Source organism: Anabrus simplex, chromosome 9 (assembly GCF_040414725.1).
Source record: "Anabrus simplex isolate iqAnaSimp1 chromosome 9, ASM4041472v1, whole genome shotgun sequence".
Lineage (NCBI taxonomy): Eukaryota > Metazoa > Arthropoda > Insecta > Orthoptera > Tettigoniidae > Anabrus > Anabrus simplex.
This window is the reverse complement of record NC_090273.1, coordinates 100,034,520-100,052,367: the sequence shown is the minus strand read 5'-3', so window position 1 is coordinate 100,052,367 and position 17,848 is coordinate 100,034,520.

The window sequence follows — 17,848 nt, the reverse complement described above, 5'->3', positions numbered from 1 at the left end:
CGTTTCGGTGTTTATCAAATTCGCACGTTCCTGATCGCCAGATGTTTCATTCCAGGCTTGTGTCAATGTCATACCTTCATATGTGCCTACACATTTTATGTTATGTGACCCTCTCAGACTGATTCTGATGGTTCCGTCAGCTTCCGCTTCGAACGCTAGCGCTGTACCGCGTCCGGGAGCCATCTGGTGACGAATGAACGTACCTCTTCCACTTCTATTATAACGTCTAAATTCAAACCTCATTGTTTGAGAAGCCTTTCTCGTGGACAGTCGAGATTTTCTTCTGAAGACGCAGAGCACAGTTCTCTGCGAAACGTAAAGAATTTCACCTTATTTCACCTTATTTTCTTGACACGGCGTAAGTCCCAAAGCCTATATCACGTCTATTTGTTTTGTTGTAGTTCTATAAAAACGAATGTCGTAACTTAATATACGACTAGTATATTTTCAGTTCTGTCTATCTAGATAACCTTCAATTATTGGGAAATCGGAATAAAGTTTAATCAACATAAATGCTTTGCAATCAATTTTCAAACTGAGCTTCTAGTCATGATTACAATGATTGTAATAGTCGTCATGCTTCATGTGCAAATCAAGAGGCGTTAACGTAACTTACTGAACTAACATTAAAGCGATATTTTATACTCGTATATACATGAACAGCTTGCCTACCTTGGTATCATTGGTATGCAGCTCGAGCTGGTAGCCTGGCAAGATGTTCATGGCGTTGATGTGCTTCACCGCCAGTTTGGCAGCCGCCAGCTCACTCCTCCCCTCAACACGTTCACCAAGTCGAGTCGTCATCTCGAACAAGCCTAAGATGGACACTTTCTCCCGCTCACCACCATCCACTTCTGAAGACACGATTTCAGGCAATACGTCATGGGACATCAAACTGGAAGGAGGAACATTGATGGAATCAACCTTAATAGAAGTTGCTGGATTAGAATATTTATCCGTCGTTGTGGACTGTTTCTTCTTCGGAGGTCCACCCATATTTCTCTTCAAACTTGCAACATGTGCTGATGAGACTGGCAAAGCACTGGGTATATCTTTTCGAGATTCAATCTTAGTTGATAAGGGGTTTTCGGTGGATACACTTCTATGCTCCTTAGGTACCTTTATCTTAGAAATCAATGGTCCTTCTGTAGATAATCCTACTGGAAGTTCACTGTAAAATATCTGATGATCTATATTCCTACTCAAAGGAGCTGCTGATGTCATATGAAGGTAATTATTGGGAAGATATTTTGTGACGTGGGGTAATGTCGCATTAGTATTTTTCCTTCGTAGCGTTGATTTTGGAAGATCTTTGGAAGTGATCCTCAATATCCTTCCCTTAGGTTTAACTGAAAAAGGAGTTGAAGAAACAGTCAAATTGTCAAAACTAGTGCTTTCTAGTACTGAATTAACTTCCGATAACTGATCTAGTTGGTTAGAATCAGTCTGCTTTTTATCAACAGATGAATAGGATAGACTAAATTCTGGATTAGTTGATGGCGTAGGTCTCGGTAGAATATTATCAGTAAACGGTGTAAACCTGTTAAAATCCATAATGTTCGTAACGTCCTTGGGAGAATTTGCCTGAGATACACTCGTTCTTTCACTAGAACGTGTCTCAATATTACTTACAAGGGTAGATAAGTCATAAGTTTCCTCAGGTTCCGTGGGGGTACTTGTACTTTTCGCTTGATGAACCATGTTTTGCACATAAGTGAGTTTATTATTCGTATATTCTTCTCGTTTCCTATTTCCTACAGATAAACCCAATCGTCGTTTCTTTTCTGGTCTAATTTCTGAGAATTGAAGGACATTTGAACTATTCTTGAAATTTCTATTTGAAGGTGAACTATTCCATAAATTCCAAGGTAGACTACCTTCTTGAGGTATATGAAGATCATTTGGAAGAAATACAGACTGTTCAGATGAGTCCTGAGAAAATACATTGTTTTGATCCGAATGTTCTATTTTCGAACTACTAACTTCATCATCAAAGTTCGAAAAACTATTATCTATTTTCAAACTGCTAACTTCATCACCAAAGTTCGATAATCTATCATCTTCACTTACATTTCCACTTGTTTCACGTGAATTTAAACCTGTGTCACTCATTTCCTCGTAATTGTGTATTTTCTGACTATCTGCATATAAATTGGAATTTCCCTCAAAATCATCACTTGATTTCACAACATACGGCACAATGAAAACTCTATTGTCTAGGTCAACTTCACTCTGAACTGTTTCTTCTTCACCGTATTCATCTAACGTGTCCGAAGAGAATCCGGAAATATTGTGAGACAATTTCGTGAGTTCTATGCCTTTTAATTCCCTCATGTCCAATGTTCTTTGTTTCGGGATTAGCACTGTCCTGTCAGTGGTGGAGGAACCAATGCACATCACCACAAAGATGAGAATAGCAGGGTGGTAATAGGAAGAAGGAGTGGGACGTAAAGTTAGGGGTAGCTTCAGGTGACGCAGGGTGGGTGGTGCTCTTGGCAGAGACGTCATCACCTTCTCACGGGGAGCCGCCGACCCATTGATCCGCTATCACCTGAAACAGACAAGACAGTTCATAAATTACTCACATGATATTAAAAATAACTAACTACAGAGCACTGGTAGGATGGATATAAAACCCAAGGCCGTAAGGCAGGGCCTCTCAGGGTGCATGCACTGTGTACGGTGCAAAAGACGACTTCGCTTGGTTGACCAGAGTGCAGACCCCCCACTCCTCGATTTGGAGCAATAGCGCTTACTCTTTCTTTCCTCACGCCTGTCTTGCTCGCTCCCCCTGTCTCCCTCTTCCACACTTGCCCCGTAGCGCTCCAAATCCGAGCTGAGTTGCGCCGAGTAGAGCCGAGCTTAACCGAGCTTAGCCGAGTAGCCCAGAGACGAAGCGTTGGTCCGAGACAAGCCGAGCCCGACCGGTGCACAGTGCACGGAGCTCTTGCGCCTCGATTTGCACGCGTGAGATTTTGGGCGTTTGAGAGGCCCTGCCGTAAGGGATAACATGAAAGTGAACTGATTACATAGCAGTACGAGACCATCTCGATATCTGCCTCTTGTGTGCAGCCTTTATTGCTCATTTCTGTTGACGCAACATTTTCCATAAAGTTTTCTTTCTATTCACATGGAACTAGACCAACGCCACGCAGACGGCAGCATATTGTCAATTCTGTGTAGCTCCGAAGCGTGATTAAATCTGCCTCGCTCGAACCTAAGACTGAAGTATTGCCATAAGGTTCAGGATGAAATTCAGGACACCGACATCGACAAGTTACAACCATAGGTGCCGACTCCACGGGAGCACTTGCCCCCATACATACTGTATTGTATAGTGGTACGGGGATGCAATCGTGCTTTTGCTCCCGTAGGAATATTTTATAATTTTATCCTTGCCCCCGTGCTCAAGACCAAAAGTCAGTGCCTATGATTCCACTAGTGTATTTGGATATCATCATATGAACTGTCCCGTCCGTTACCTAAAGACACACTTGTTATATGATGTTAATGTTAAAAATCAAATAGAGGAATAATAAATCACACTTTATGTAAAACACCTACTTTACAGACCACCCCAAAATTATATAATATTCAATGTTATTTACATAGATTTTGAAGTAATACATAGGACAGCTCACGTGAAATGACTCATTTCTCAATAACACGAAAAAAAATGAAAACAAAAAAAAACTAAAAACTAAAAACAGCATTTGCTTAAAGACATTTATGACACAGAAGTGCCCTGATGTTGATACCAATCATGCTTTTCTGAACTTGACACACTTTTTAGCAACTCATCATTTTTAAATGTAATCATGAAATTCCAGCCAAGATATTTCTTTAAAATTGCATTGCAGCCGTAAGATTGATTTAACAGTTTCTACTCTCAGTCTATTTCTATCATCTGTCCATTGAAAATTCATTGAAGAAAGAATTCTTTCTACACATGCATTATGGCCAGGTAAAGAGAAGTAGAACTGGGACAATTTAAGCAATTCAGAATATTGCTGACTGGATTGACATTGCTTCAAAAACTGAACCCATTTATTATTAACTAACATGGATACAAAATCATTTTCATCATTATTCAACATGCTGCTCCCGGGTGGAAATAGCATTAGCGTAGGTCAAGTCTGTTACCATGACAACGTCAGGTAATGACCTCAGACTCTGCTTCAGGATGACCAACCAAACAAATTCCACTCCCTTTCAAAAACATTTGAGCAAAATTTTAAATAATTTGTTATGATGTTTAAAATTCAGAATATTTAGGGATTTTTAAAAATTCAGTCAGGACGTCGGGACTTGTGGCAACCCTAAACTACAGAAATAGACTGAGATAGAGTGGTAAATGCGACAGTATAACATAAAGTTGTTTTTGCTTTCACATTGCAAATCATACTACAAATTTCACTTAATTGATTTTTCAAAATGTTCATAGCAAATGTTGACTAACTAAACGTTTCAGTCAGAGCTCTTCAGGAAGTGGAGTCAAACCTATTTCTAAGCCCTACGTATAGTATGGTACAATTTTAAGCTCAAAAGTTTAAAATTGTACAACTGAGATATACACAAATAAGCCAGGTATTTCTCTTATTTTGGTAGACCTGTATAAACGATAGCTTGTACTCTTCTTTACACTGACGACTTCATGATAGCCATGAAAATATATCTTGACTACCAACGTCAAATGACGTAATGGAACAACCGAAAATATATGCAGTGAGGCACTCAAGAAATCGGTTAATGAAGGCCACGTCAGTTACCTTCCGAATCCTAGCTCTTTCCCATCCTTGCTTCACCGAAAACCTCGATGTGTTAGTAGGAGGTTAAACCACTGGCGAAAGGCAAATTGGGAGAGTATAATTTGGTGGCTAGGACTAGCCTTGAATTTAAATATCGTGAATATACGATTACTCGCAATGATCATCTGATCAATGAGGTTAACTCGAGGTTGATAATATGGCAAACGAAGAGAGGAGTTAAATGGAATCTCTGTACGAAAGATCACCTGAAATGGAATATTTTTCGCTCCGTTGTTCATCACTTAATACTCTATGGTACAGATTGTTGGCCAGCCACAAAGAGCAGAACGTCGATTAAATGTCAGGAGAACAAAGAACCTGAGATAACCAAACGAAGTTGCTAGGTTGGATTATGTTTGTAACATAGATGTAAGAAACCGATTTGTGCTCCTGCTGATCCAGGAGAGAACATATGAAAGTACGCTGTGATTGTATGAACTATGTGCTGCGAGAAGAAGGAGATAGAATGACAAAAGAATGTGCTACTCAAGTGCTATACTATACAACGACATGACGAGTAGTTCGACACCCTGAGTTGACCCATGAGCGGATGAAATTACTTTTCATAGTGGACTTTGTCATTAGATGGGACAAACAATTTGTTTACGTCACACCGATACAGGCAGGTCTTCTGGCGGCTATGGGTTAGGAAAGGGCTAGAAGTGGGAAACAAGTGGCTGTGACGTTTATAACGGTACATCCCCAGCCTTTTGCTGGCGTGAAAATGGGAAACCATGGAAGAAACTTCAGCACTGCCGACAGTGGGGTTCGAACCCACTATCTTCCGAATGCAAGCTGATAGCTAGTTTACCCAAACCATGCAGGGACAAAAGTTGATGAACATGAAAACATGAATATTACTAAAAAAAAAAAAAGCAAAACATAACATTTGATCAAATCTAGCATTTTATCAAGAACGCAGTGAGTTGGCCGTGCGGTTAGGAGCATGCACCCGTGAGCTTGCATTCGCGAGATCGAACCCCACTGTCAGCAGCCTCAAGATGGTTTTCCATGATTGCCCATTTCCACACCAGGCAAATTAATTTTTTGCTAGTTGCTTTACGCTGCACCGACACAGATAGGTCTTATGGCGACGGTGGGAGAGGAAAGGGCTAGGAATGGGAAGGAAGCGGCCGTGGCCTTAATTAAGGTACAGCCCCAGCATTTGCCTGGTGTGAAAATGGGAAACCACGGAAAACCATTTTCAGGGCTGCCGACAGTGGGGTTCGAACCTAGTATCTCCCGAATACTGGATACTGGCCGCACTTAAGCGACTGCAGCTATCGAGCCACGGCCGCTTCCTTCCCACTCCTAGACTTTTCCTACCCGATCGTCACCATAAGACTATTTGTGTCAGTGTGACGTGAAGCAACGTGTTTTAAAAAGTTCTTGTTCTTCATCTTCTTCCTTAGCACACAGAGTCCTCGTAATTTGAACGTTACTTCCTTTATAACCGATGCCTATTCTTCTCGGTCAACAGCTGCGCTCTCCATCTCTTCTACATCTTGCCATCTCATTCTGGGTCATTCCATCCTTCTCTATCAGGCTTGCTCTGGAACATTCTTTTTACAGCTCTTTCCTCTGGCATTCTCATAAAATGTCCCAACCATTAAAATCTCATAATTTTTATTACTATAATAATGTCGGATGACGTGCATTTACTGTGCAATTTTACTTAACAAACCTACTGTGTATACAAGCGTACACTATCTGCCAAAGGCGTTATTTCAAGTCCTTAAAACAATGCAGAACGGGGCTCTACACCTTGCAGTCTATGCAAAATGACAGAAGTTCCATTAATTCTCTTCTTCGCCACCAAACTTAGAAACGATTTTATGCCTGTTTGAAATAAATGCTTGCACACTCTAGAGGAAACTTTCTCCAAGCGCGGATTTTACTAGAGAGAAGATACTCAGACGGTGGCGTGCCGGTTACGTGCCAGATGCGACCGTGCCGGATGCGACCCGGCCATTATCGTGCCAATAGCGACCGAGCGGATAAGCATCGTGCCGCATGCGACCCATCAATCACTTACAACTGATCTGCATTAAGGGCTGTCACCAAGTGGCAGATTGCTTATAAGTAGCTAACTTGGTCTTTTCTAAAATAAAGGTCTGACACCGTGGTTAGCAGGTTCGAGTGCCGTTGGTCGAAGGAAAAATATAATAATGTTGCTGGCTTTACGTCCCAGTAACTACTTTTATGGTTTAAGGAGACGCCGAGGTGCCGGAATTTAGTCCCGCTGGAGTTATTTTATGTGCCAATAAATCCACCGACACAAAGATGACGTATTTGAGCACGTTCAAATACCACCGGACTGAGCCAGGATCGAACCTGCCAAGTTGGAGTCAGAAGACCAGCATCTCAACCGTCTGAGCCACTTAGCCTGGATGAAAAAAAAACCGCCATCGGAATGTTGGCCGGCAGGGTAGGAAAGTTGGTGGTAGACAGTTTCTAATCACTAGATTGCATGCCAAAAGCCTGGATTCATATCCAAACCTCTTCACAGTGTTCAAATGGAGTGAGGGGATATGATGCTGTTGGTGGTGATTCGGCCGTCGGATGGCGACGTAAAGCATTGAGCATACCCCTTGGTATTATTCGAGAGGAGTAGGCTACGTGCCGAAACCGGGTTTCATCTCTCCCTACTTCATTATCATAATCCCACATCCAGACGCGCAGGCCACCCAAGGGAGTCAGGTAGAAAGACCTGCACCAGGTAAGGAATGGGAATGGGAAGGAAGCGGCCCTGGTCTTAATTAAAGTACAGTCCCAGCATTTGCCTGGTGTGAAAATAGGAAACCACGGAAAACCATCTTCAGGGCTGCCGACAGTGGGATTCAAACCCATTCTCTCCCGGATGCAAGATCAGGGCCGCGCGCCTCTAACCGCATGTCCAGCTCGCCCGGTGGGAAAAGACGTAAACGCATCCCCATGTTTCGTGTTGTAAAACGAGTTTCCTCCAGAAGTGTTATGTAAAGTAGGGGCAGTAGCTGCTTGTAGCACTTATTGAAATGGCATTGCACTACGTTTAGCTTACCTTATCTTGGGTGATGACACAACTTATCAAATGACAATTTGCTTGTCAACGCCGGTCGCATCCGGCACAGTTACAGATTATGCGGTCGCTAGTGGCACGCGTCGCATGCGGCACGATGCATCTGGCACGCCACCGACTGTACATACGTTACGCGAGTGCTCTTTTCTGGTTGTTAGTGTAGCTTATATACGAACTACCCTCAGAAATGCACATATAATACGATACGCACGATCTTTACCAATCACGGTGTCGAGCTAGAGCAACAAACCAGGCTCCTAGTCTAGGCGTTACCGTGCCCACCTCTTCCTCAATGGCCTAGCGTTCCATTCATTTTCAGTCCAGGGATTACAATTCTGGATTGTAGGCTAGAAAGCAGAGGGGAGGCGGCTGTCAATGGGGTGTCAATCAGCGCCATGGGACCAACTCAAGGGTGGACTTGGTGATGGAAGTAAGCAATATGGCTAGGAATGTCCATAGGTTTCTTTGTTTGTTTGATCGCCCATCAACAGAGCTCCTTAGAAAAAGTATTTATTCGTTTGAATGTCTGATTCCTTGGTTGAATGGCAGCGTAGTGGCCTTCAGTATCAGAGGTCCAGGCATCGATTCCTGGTGGGTAGTACATTATAACTGTGTATAATACATTTTGGTCGTCGACTGGCTGCTTGTGTAAATCGCACTGCATGTCTCCTTATATCCACACAACAAATAACCAAACCAACCACTACAGTAACTCGCATGAGAAAATACATCACTCCACAAAGGATTAGTGTCATAAGGACAAACAACTAGACCAAAAGGATATGAAGTGCTGATTCCCAGAAACTGGGAAATTTTCAGAAGGAAAAAAGAAAAACGGCGGACTTATTTAGTTAATGATCTCTATCAGCGACTATCCCTAATTGCAATAGACGGACTTGTGGCATTTTAACACAACGTTTCCTGAAATCAACTAATTTCAAACAAAAGTAAATGCAAAAGGACATAGAAAGAAATGAAAACAAATCTGTATATATGAAATAAGAGTTTTGCTTATACATTGCTCAGAATTTAAAAAGGTTGGTATTTCTGTATCGGTTGTGTCCACAGTAACAAGGGAATGCAGTTTTTTATTTTCTGTTCTGTCTGTCTGTCTGTCTGTCTGTCTGTCTGTCTGTCTGTCTGTCTGTCTGTCTGTCTGTCTGTCTGTCTGTCTGTACAGGCATCAGGAGAAAACGGCTGAAAAGAATTTAATGAAAATCGGTATGCAAAGTCGGGGAATAAGTCGTTACAATCTAGACCATAAATACTTTTATTCACGCTGAGATAAATGGTAGTTAAGGGGAAGGCCTAAAATGTAATTCTCAAATATTTAAGTTATTAGTGGTCGTATCGATAAATACTACATAACTAAAGTTATAAATAGTATTAAATTTCCGATCATTATGCTTTATACATTTTTACCATACCGGCTATTATCACAGAGACATTCATGAATTTGGATTTTTGTTAGTAAGTCCATATCAGCGCCGAGTCACGAGAAAATGGGTAAACAGAATTTAATGAAAATCGGTATGTAAAGTTGGAGAACTAGACTCTACGCTATAAATATTTTTAAGACGTCCTAATATCACTAAATGTGAAGGCCTACAATATAGAATGCTCATAAAATTGATCAACAATAACATTACATTGACCATTGTTTGTTGTGATGTGCTTTGTGTCTTCTGTTGCCACTCATCTCCGACAGATAAGATTACTGCTGCGTACCGAATATTTTTTTTTAAATTTGCCTTACATCGCACGGACACAGATTGGTCTTATAGCGACGATGGGGTAGGAATGGACTAGGATGTGAAGGAAGCGCCCTTGGCCTTAATTAAGGTACAGCCCCAGCATTTGCCTGGTGTGAAAATGAAAAATCACGGAATACCATTTTCAGGGATGTCGACAAAGAGATTCGAATCTACTATCTCCCGGATGCAAGCTCACAGCTGCGCGCCCCTAACCACACAGCCAACTCGCTCGATTGTACCGATGTAACAACCTACTTGAATATTGGCGGGAAGTAGATGGGGAGTTAGATAACGTTCTTCGTTAGCATGCCATTCCTGTGGTTCATACATTTCCTGATACTAATGGTACGTAAAACACTGGTTCGTCATAGCATTCGAGCTATGCAATCCCAACCCTGAGGCACTGATTGAAATGAGCAGTGTGCATATTTAACGGAATAATGGCAGAGGAGTGTTCATGGCTGTCTGCGGCCTGGTCACTCCAGCTCTGGAACTTTGGACTCTTGGATCGGCACCGTAGTACTGTTCGAAGTGAGAAAATGTGAGGTTTTTCATTTGATCGACTATTTTATATGATAACATTGCTTTCAATCCCGACATTCCAACAGACGTTTTTGTGATGACCTATGTTGACTTCAGTTACGAAAACCACAAAGATAGTCTTTCTGAGAATCCCGTAGCGAAGCACGGGTACATCAGCTAATTTAACAATAAGTTACAGAATGTACCCTTAAATATCTAGGTGCAAACCAAATGTTTTAAGATCGGTTAAATTATCACACTACACAATTGAAATATCAACAACCTAAACGTAATCCTATATAGTGCTACAATGTCTACAAAGTGTTTGCAGTGTAGGCGAAAGTCTACTTTGCCGTGGATAGGCAACAATGATGGCTCAGTGGTGAGAATGTGCGAACTAAAGCGAGAATGACAATACCATCGGCGAATTGCTAAACGCTCGCTATAAGTAAGCCTCTTAGAAGAAGCTTGAAGTTGAATAACAATATAGAAGACGTCGAGAATGATTTGTAAATGGAAATCTTCCGCGGGTATAAAGAGCGGACTCGCCGAATGCTGGTGAGTCTTGAGTGAGTCGGTCTTAAGTCAGTCTTAAGTGAGTCAGTAGTGAGCGAACGCAGGCAGTCACAAGACGAAGGGTCATTCGAGACGAAGATTTGTTTCTGTCAGTAGGTTAAGCAGAGTTCGATGAGACTTGTTAGTTGTGTTGTGAACTGCTCTCTGGACGAGGCTGAGCTGTGGGAGGCCGTGTTGGAGAACCGGAGATTGACTGACCACAGGGCTGTGTGTTCGACCACATCCATGAGTAAAAACTGAGCTGAGTGGAAAACTCCACTGCTTGGTTAACAACATTAAATAGTAATTAATGAACGTAGGTTTTCGTGGCTCATTGTATTAAAATAAGTAAATAAATATGCTAACTTGATTGAAGGCACTGATGATGGCCAATTTATTTTGGTGGAAAGCTCGGATTTGTTAAATATATAGAAGTGCCCTTAATCCAGTTAGCATATTTATTTCCTTATTTTAACTGTAAATAGCAGTTTAATACATTTTTGGGTCATGGACTTTTCAAATCCAATCAATGATTTTTAGTTTTAAGGACTCTGATAATCCACCACAATACTTAACTGATTTACAAACCATAATCCTTCGATACAACTAATAATTTTATACTTATTCTTTACAATTATAACTAACACTAATATTGTAACTAAAATTAAAGTTGTAAGTGAACTGATATTATTCTGTCTTTCTTTTTTTTGCTATTTGCTTTACGTCGCACTGACACAGATAGGTCTTATGGCGACGATGGGATAGGATGGGATAGGAACGGCCTAGGATTTGGAAGGAAGCAGCCGTGGCCTTAATTATGGTACAGCCCCGGCATTTGCCTGGTGTAAAAATGGGAAACCACAGAAAACCATATTCGAGGTTGCCGACAGTGGGACTCGAACCCACTATCTCCCGATTACTGGATACTGACCGCACTTAAGCGACTTCAGCTAACGAGCTCGGTATTCTGTCTTTCTTCTCTCTTAATCTGTTTACCCTCCAGAGTTGGTATTTTCCACGTACTCAGCGAGTGATTACACCTCTGCCGCAACAAGGGCAGTGTCCCGGAGCGTGAGACGTTGGGTCGGGTGATTCAACTGTGAAAAGAACCAGTACCTCGCCCAGGTGGCCGCACCTGCTATGCTGAACGGGGGCCTTTTGGGGGATAGGAAGGACGGAGAGGATAGACAAGGAAGAGGGAAAGAAGCGGCCGTGGACTTAAGTTATGTGCCATCCAGGAATTTGCCGGGTGGAGAAGTGGGGAACCACGGAAAACCACTTCCAGGATGGCTGAGGTAGGAATCGAACCCCCTCTACTCAGTTGACCTCCCCAGGCTGAGTGGACCCCGCTCCAGTCCTCGTAAAACTTTTCAAATTTCGTGGCAGAGCCGGGAATCGTGCCCGGGCCTCACGGGGTGGCAACTAATTACACTAACCACTACACCACAGGGGCGGTAAATATATATGTGGCGTTAATCCAGTTAGCATATTCATTTCTTTATTTTAATTATAAATGGCAGTTTAATACATTTTGTGAGTAATAAAAGCCCGCACCTCTCCCATCATTGATTTAATTTTAAGGCCTCTAATAATCCATCACAATACTTAACGGATTAAGAAATAGAAATCCTTCAATGCAACTAATAACTTACTTAATATTTACAATTATAACTAACACTAACATTATAACTAATATGAAAGTTGTAACTGGGAGGTTGTGGGTTCGGATCCCACTGGTGTCTGGTTGGCCATTTTTGTTCTGTACTTAACATCTCTTCAATACGTACTAAATGTGCGTAACACGACCTAATAGGTTGAAAGTCGGTTTCGATGGAGTGATATTATTACTATTTCATATGGTTATAGTATCATTTTCCTTGTGTGCGATAATAACGTGTAAACCAGTTTTAATATTTCTCAAATAGTGATTCTAACAGACGTGTCACCGGGCGAGTAGGCCGCGCGGTTAGTGGCGCGCGGCTGTGATCTTGCATCCGGGAGATAGTGGGTTCGAAACCATTGTTGGCAGCCCTGACGATGGTCCTTCGTGGTTTCCTATTTTAACACCAGGCAAATGCTGGACCTGTACCTTCATTAAGGTACTCCTGGGTCTTTCCTATCCCATCGTCGCCATACGATCTATCTGTATCGGTCCGACGTAAAAGAAAAATGTAGTCGAGACCGTTCTTTTATAATAATAATAATAATAATAATAATAATAATAATAATAATAATAATAATAATAATAATAGGCCGCCTCTGTGGTGTAGTGGTTAGCGTGATTAGCTGCCACCCCCGGAGGTCCGGGTTCGATTCCCGGCTCTGCCACGAAATTTGAAAAGTGGTACGAGGGCTGGAACGGGGTCCACTCAGCCTCGGGAGGTCAACTGAGTAGAGGTGGGTTAGATTCCCACCTCAGCCATCCTGGAAGTGGTTTTCCGTGGTTTCCCACTTCTCCTCCAGGCGAATGCCGGGATGGTACCTAACTTAAGGCCACGGCCGCTTCCTTCCCTCTTCCTTGCCTATCCCTTCCAATCTTCCCATCTTTCCACAAGGCCCCTGTTCAGCATAGCAGGTGAGGCCGCCTGGGCGAGGTACTGGTCATACTCCCCAGTTGTATCCCCCGACCAAGAGTCTGAAGCTCCAGGACACTGCCCTTGAGGCGGTAGAGGTGGGATCCCTCGCTCAGTCCGAGGGAAAAACCGAACCTGGAGGGTAAACAGATGATGATGATGATAATAATAATAATAATAATAATAATAATAATAATAATAATAATAATAATAATAATAATAATAATAATAATTGTGCCGTTGTGTGTTTGTCCACGAATTTCTCTTCACCCTGTGTAAGTTCGTTCTTTAATGTTAACGTTTTTACACCGCAAGGTAAAAGATATATTCCTTTCATAGAAGGACATTCCTGTGACCACGCAACATCTAGATATTTTCAAACCATATACACCTGCTGATGTCTGCACACCCGTTCCATTAAGCGTCTCTCGCACGGTGACAGAGCCTTTTACACCGGCAATAAAAAATGTCGATACTTACTTTGGAGAGTCTGAATAAACCACACGTTGCTCTGCTTCAGGCGATGGCTCGTGAATGGTTCACTGAGGAAAAATTGTGTTCTTATAGTTGAGTAATGTCTTTTGCATAACGATTTGCTCTACTTTTTTTAAGTCTCTGTAGGAAATGCACTAAGGAATGACTTGTATCTACCAAAAACTTAATTTGAAAAATGTGATTTTCTACGACTATGTGGCACAACAAAAGAAGTCGCATCATATTCTATTAGAACTAATTGTGAACAAAACTATGTATTTCATTCCGAGAAACAGATTAAAAATACAATTTATTCTAGTTTTTTCCATGTTACCTGATATGATTGTGCTTTCTGAAGAGCACGAATGACGGGCAATTATGTACGCCATCTACAGTAACTCTGACATCTTCACTGCACGGCCTCTCTCAAATTTGATCAGTTCATACTGATATTCTATACATCTGTTACAATCAGTTGTATTCCTCTTCTACCACTTCTCCCACATCTGCGGGGTTGCGGGTGCGAACACTAATTCATGTTGGTTGAGTCATCAGTCCAAGGACTGATTTGATGCAGCGCTCCATGGCACCCTATACTGTGCTTATATTTTCATTTTAAACGTAACTACTGTATCCTATATCTGATCTAATCTTCTTGACCTGGCGACTTGGTCGTGCGGTTAGGGCTGTGAGCTCGCATCCGGGAGATAGAGGGTTCGAATCCTACTGTTGGCAGCCCCAAAGATGCTTTTCCGTGGTTTCGTATTTTGACACCAGGCAAATGCTGGGCCTGTACAATAATTAAGGCCACGGCCGCTCCCTTCTCAGGCCTTTCCTGTCCCATCGTCGCCATAAGATCTATCTGTGTCGGTGCGACGTAAAGAAAAAAAAAATTCTTCTTGACATATTAATACTTTGGTCTACCCCTACCGCTCTCACCACTTACTCTTCCCTCAAAAAACCAACTGAACAAGTCCTGGGTGTCTTAAGATGTGTCCTGGCATTCTATATCTTCGTCAAATTTAGTCAAATCTCCTACCAATTCGATTCAGTATCTCTTCATTTGTGATTCGAACTATTCATCTCTCCTTCAGCATATATCTGTAACACCACATTTCAAAATCTTCTATTCTCTTTCTTACTGAGCTAGTTATTGTCCACCGAGCTCGATAGCTGCAGTCGCATAAGTGCGGCCAGTATCCACTAATCGGGAGATAGTCGGTTCGAGCCCCACTGTCGGCAGCCCTGAAGATGGATTTCCGTGGTTTCCCATTTTCACACCAGGCAAATGCGAGGGCTGTACCTTAATTTTTTTTCTAGTTGCTTTACGTCGCACTGACTCAGATAGGTCTTATGGCGACGATGGGACAGGAAATGGCTAGGAGTGGGAAGGAAACGGCCGTGGCCTTAATTAAGGTACAGCCCCAGCATTTGCCTGGTGTGAAAATGGGAAACCACGGAAAACCATTTTCAGGGCTGCCGATAGTGGGGTTCGAACCTACTATCTCCCGAATACTGGACACTGGCCGCAATTAAGCGACTGCAGCTATCGAGCTCGGTAATACCTTAATTAAGGGCACGGCCGCTTCTTTCCACTTCCTAGGTCGGTGCGACGTAAAGCAAATAGGGAGAAAAGTTATAGTCCGTGTTTCACTACCACACAATGCCATGCTTCAGTCTTCAAAAAAACATCCTTCTAATTCCTATATCACCGGGCGAGTTGGCCGTGCGCGTAGAGGCGCGCGGCTGTGAGCTTGCATCCGGGAGATAGTAGGTTCGAATCCCACTATCGGCAGCCCTGAAGATGGTTTTCCGTGGTTTCCCATTTTCACACCAGGCAAATGCTGGGGCTGTACCTTAATTAAGGCCACGGCCGCTTCCTTCCAACTCCTAGGCCTTTCCTATCCCATCGTCGCCATAAGACCTATCTGTGTCGGAGCGACGTAAAGCCCCTAGCCAAAAAGAAAATCCTATATCAATGTTCGAAGTGAGCAATTTTCTATTTTTTAAGAAAGACCTTGCTTGCTTTAGTTAGTCTGCATTTTATGCCCTCCTTACTTCTGCCATCATTAGTTAGTATAGTAATATACTATATATTATTCGAGTTATAGACGTCAGAATTTGATTTTGTGACAACATTGTAAAGCTGAACACCCTTGATAGTTACCAGTTTCATTCGTACCCCTCATGCAGTCAGTCCAAATCCTTGGCTGAATGGTCAACGTTGAGGTCTTCGGTTCGGAAGGTACCGGGTTCGATTTCCCTCCATATAGAGTTGGCATCAGGTAGGCCGTCCGGCCCTAAAACAGGGCCAAATCTACATGTGCGACTCAGTTCGCACCCGCGACACCACAGGTACGGAGAAAGTGGTAAATAATAAAAATGGCCAGGTTGAGTGGCTCTGACGGTTGAGGCGCTGGCCTTGTGACCCCAACTTGGCATGTTCGATCCTGGCTCAGTGCGGTGGTATTTAAAGGGCCTCAGATACGTCAGCCTCCTGTTGGTAGATTTACTGGCACGTAAAAGAACACCTGTGGGACTAAATTCTGGTGCCTTGGAGTCTCCGAAAACCATAAATGTAATTAGTGGGACGTAAAGCAAATGACATGTTAATAATAATAATAATAATAATAATAATAATAATAATAATATATGTACAGCTGACGAAATTGCCCCGCATAGGGCAGCACGGTGTTCTGTAGATTAAAGATGGCGGATGACAGCTGATGAAATTGCCCGCATGATAGCAGCACGGTGCTCTGTTGATTAAAGATGGCGGATGACAGCTCTCAAAAAAGCACATGGCTTTGTTTCCAAACAAGAGCACGTGGAATTTACCGCCACCACATTTCATTCCAATGAATATTAAGGAAAAACCTGAGTGTTTATGGTAAATTAGATTATTGTATTTCCACCCAGGTTGTCATGCATAGGAGAAACGTTTTTCAGAGTGATACATTAATTGGGTGTGACTGGTGGGATAATGCGTTCTGTTATTCAGGATTTATACAGAGATTAGGAGAAGAATTCACTAAAAGAAACATTAGCACATGGACGGCTGATATACTGTAGAACTCCAGCAAATAAATAGTAAATGGCATAGGAGCGGACAGCCATGTGTCAATGAAGGCTGCTGCAGAGGACCAGGAGCATGCAGGGTTTTCATGGCAACTGACCACTTCAAGCACGGACTGACTGACTCCACAGTAATAATAATAATAATAATAATAATAATAATAATAATAATAATAATAATAATAATAATAATAATAACAATGGTGTCTGACCTCCGGAGAGGCTTGGTGCAGGTCTTTTTGATTTCACGCCCGTAGGTGATCTGTGCGTCGTGATGAGGGTGGAATGATGATGAAGACTCCACATACACCCACTCCCCGACCAAGGGAATCAACCAATTATGGTTAAAATTCCCGACCCTGCTGCGAATCGAACCCGGGACCTCTGTGACTCAAGGCCAGCATTCTAACCATTTAGCCATTTACCCGGACTCGATGATAATGTTGATGATGTTAGTGGAGGCCTGGCACAGGTCTATCGAGTTGACCCCTATAGGCGACCTGCGTGTATGTGAGGATGAAGCCTTGGCTATGATGAATTCTAATGCTGTAACAACACACACACACACACACACACACACACACACACACACACACACACACACACACAGAGAGAGAGAGAGAGAGACAGACTTCAAGCAATCGGATTCAATCAATTAAGGTTCGGAGTACTTTCAGCCTCGGGAGGTCAACTGAATAGAGGGGGTTCAATTCCCACCTCAGCCATTCTCGAAGTGGTTTTCCGTGGTTTCCCACTTCTCCTCCGGACACATACCGGGATGGTACCTATGTAACTTAAGCCCACGGCCGCTTCCTTACCTCTTCCTTCTCTGTCCCTTGCGATCCTCCCAATCCCCCACAAGACCCTTGTTCTGCATAGCGCGTGAAGCTGCCTGGGCGAGATACTGGTCCTCTTTCCCAGTTTTATCCAACGACCCAAAATCTCACGTCCTTGGGACGGTAGAGGTGCGATCCCTCGCTCAGTCCGAGGGAAAAACCAACACTGGGAGGTAAACATATTAAGGAAGGA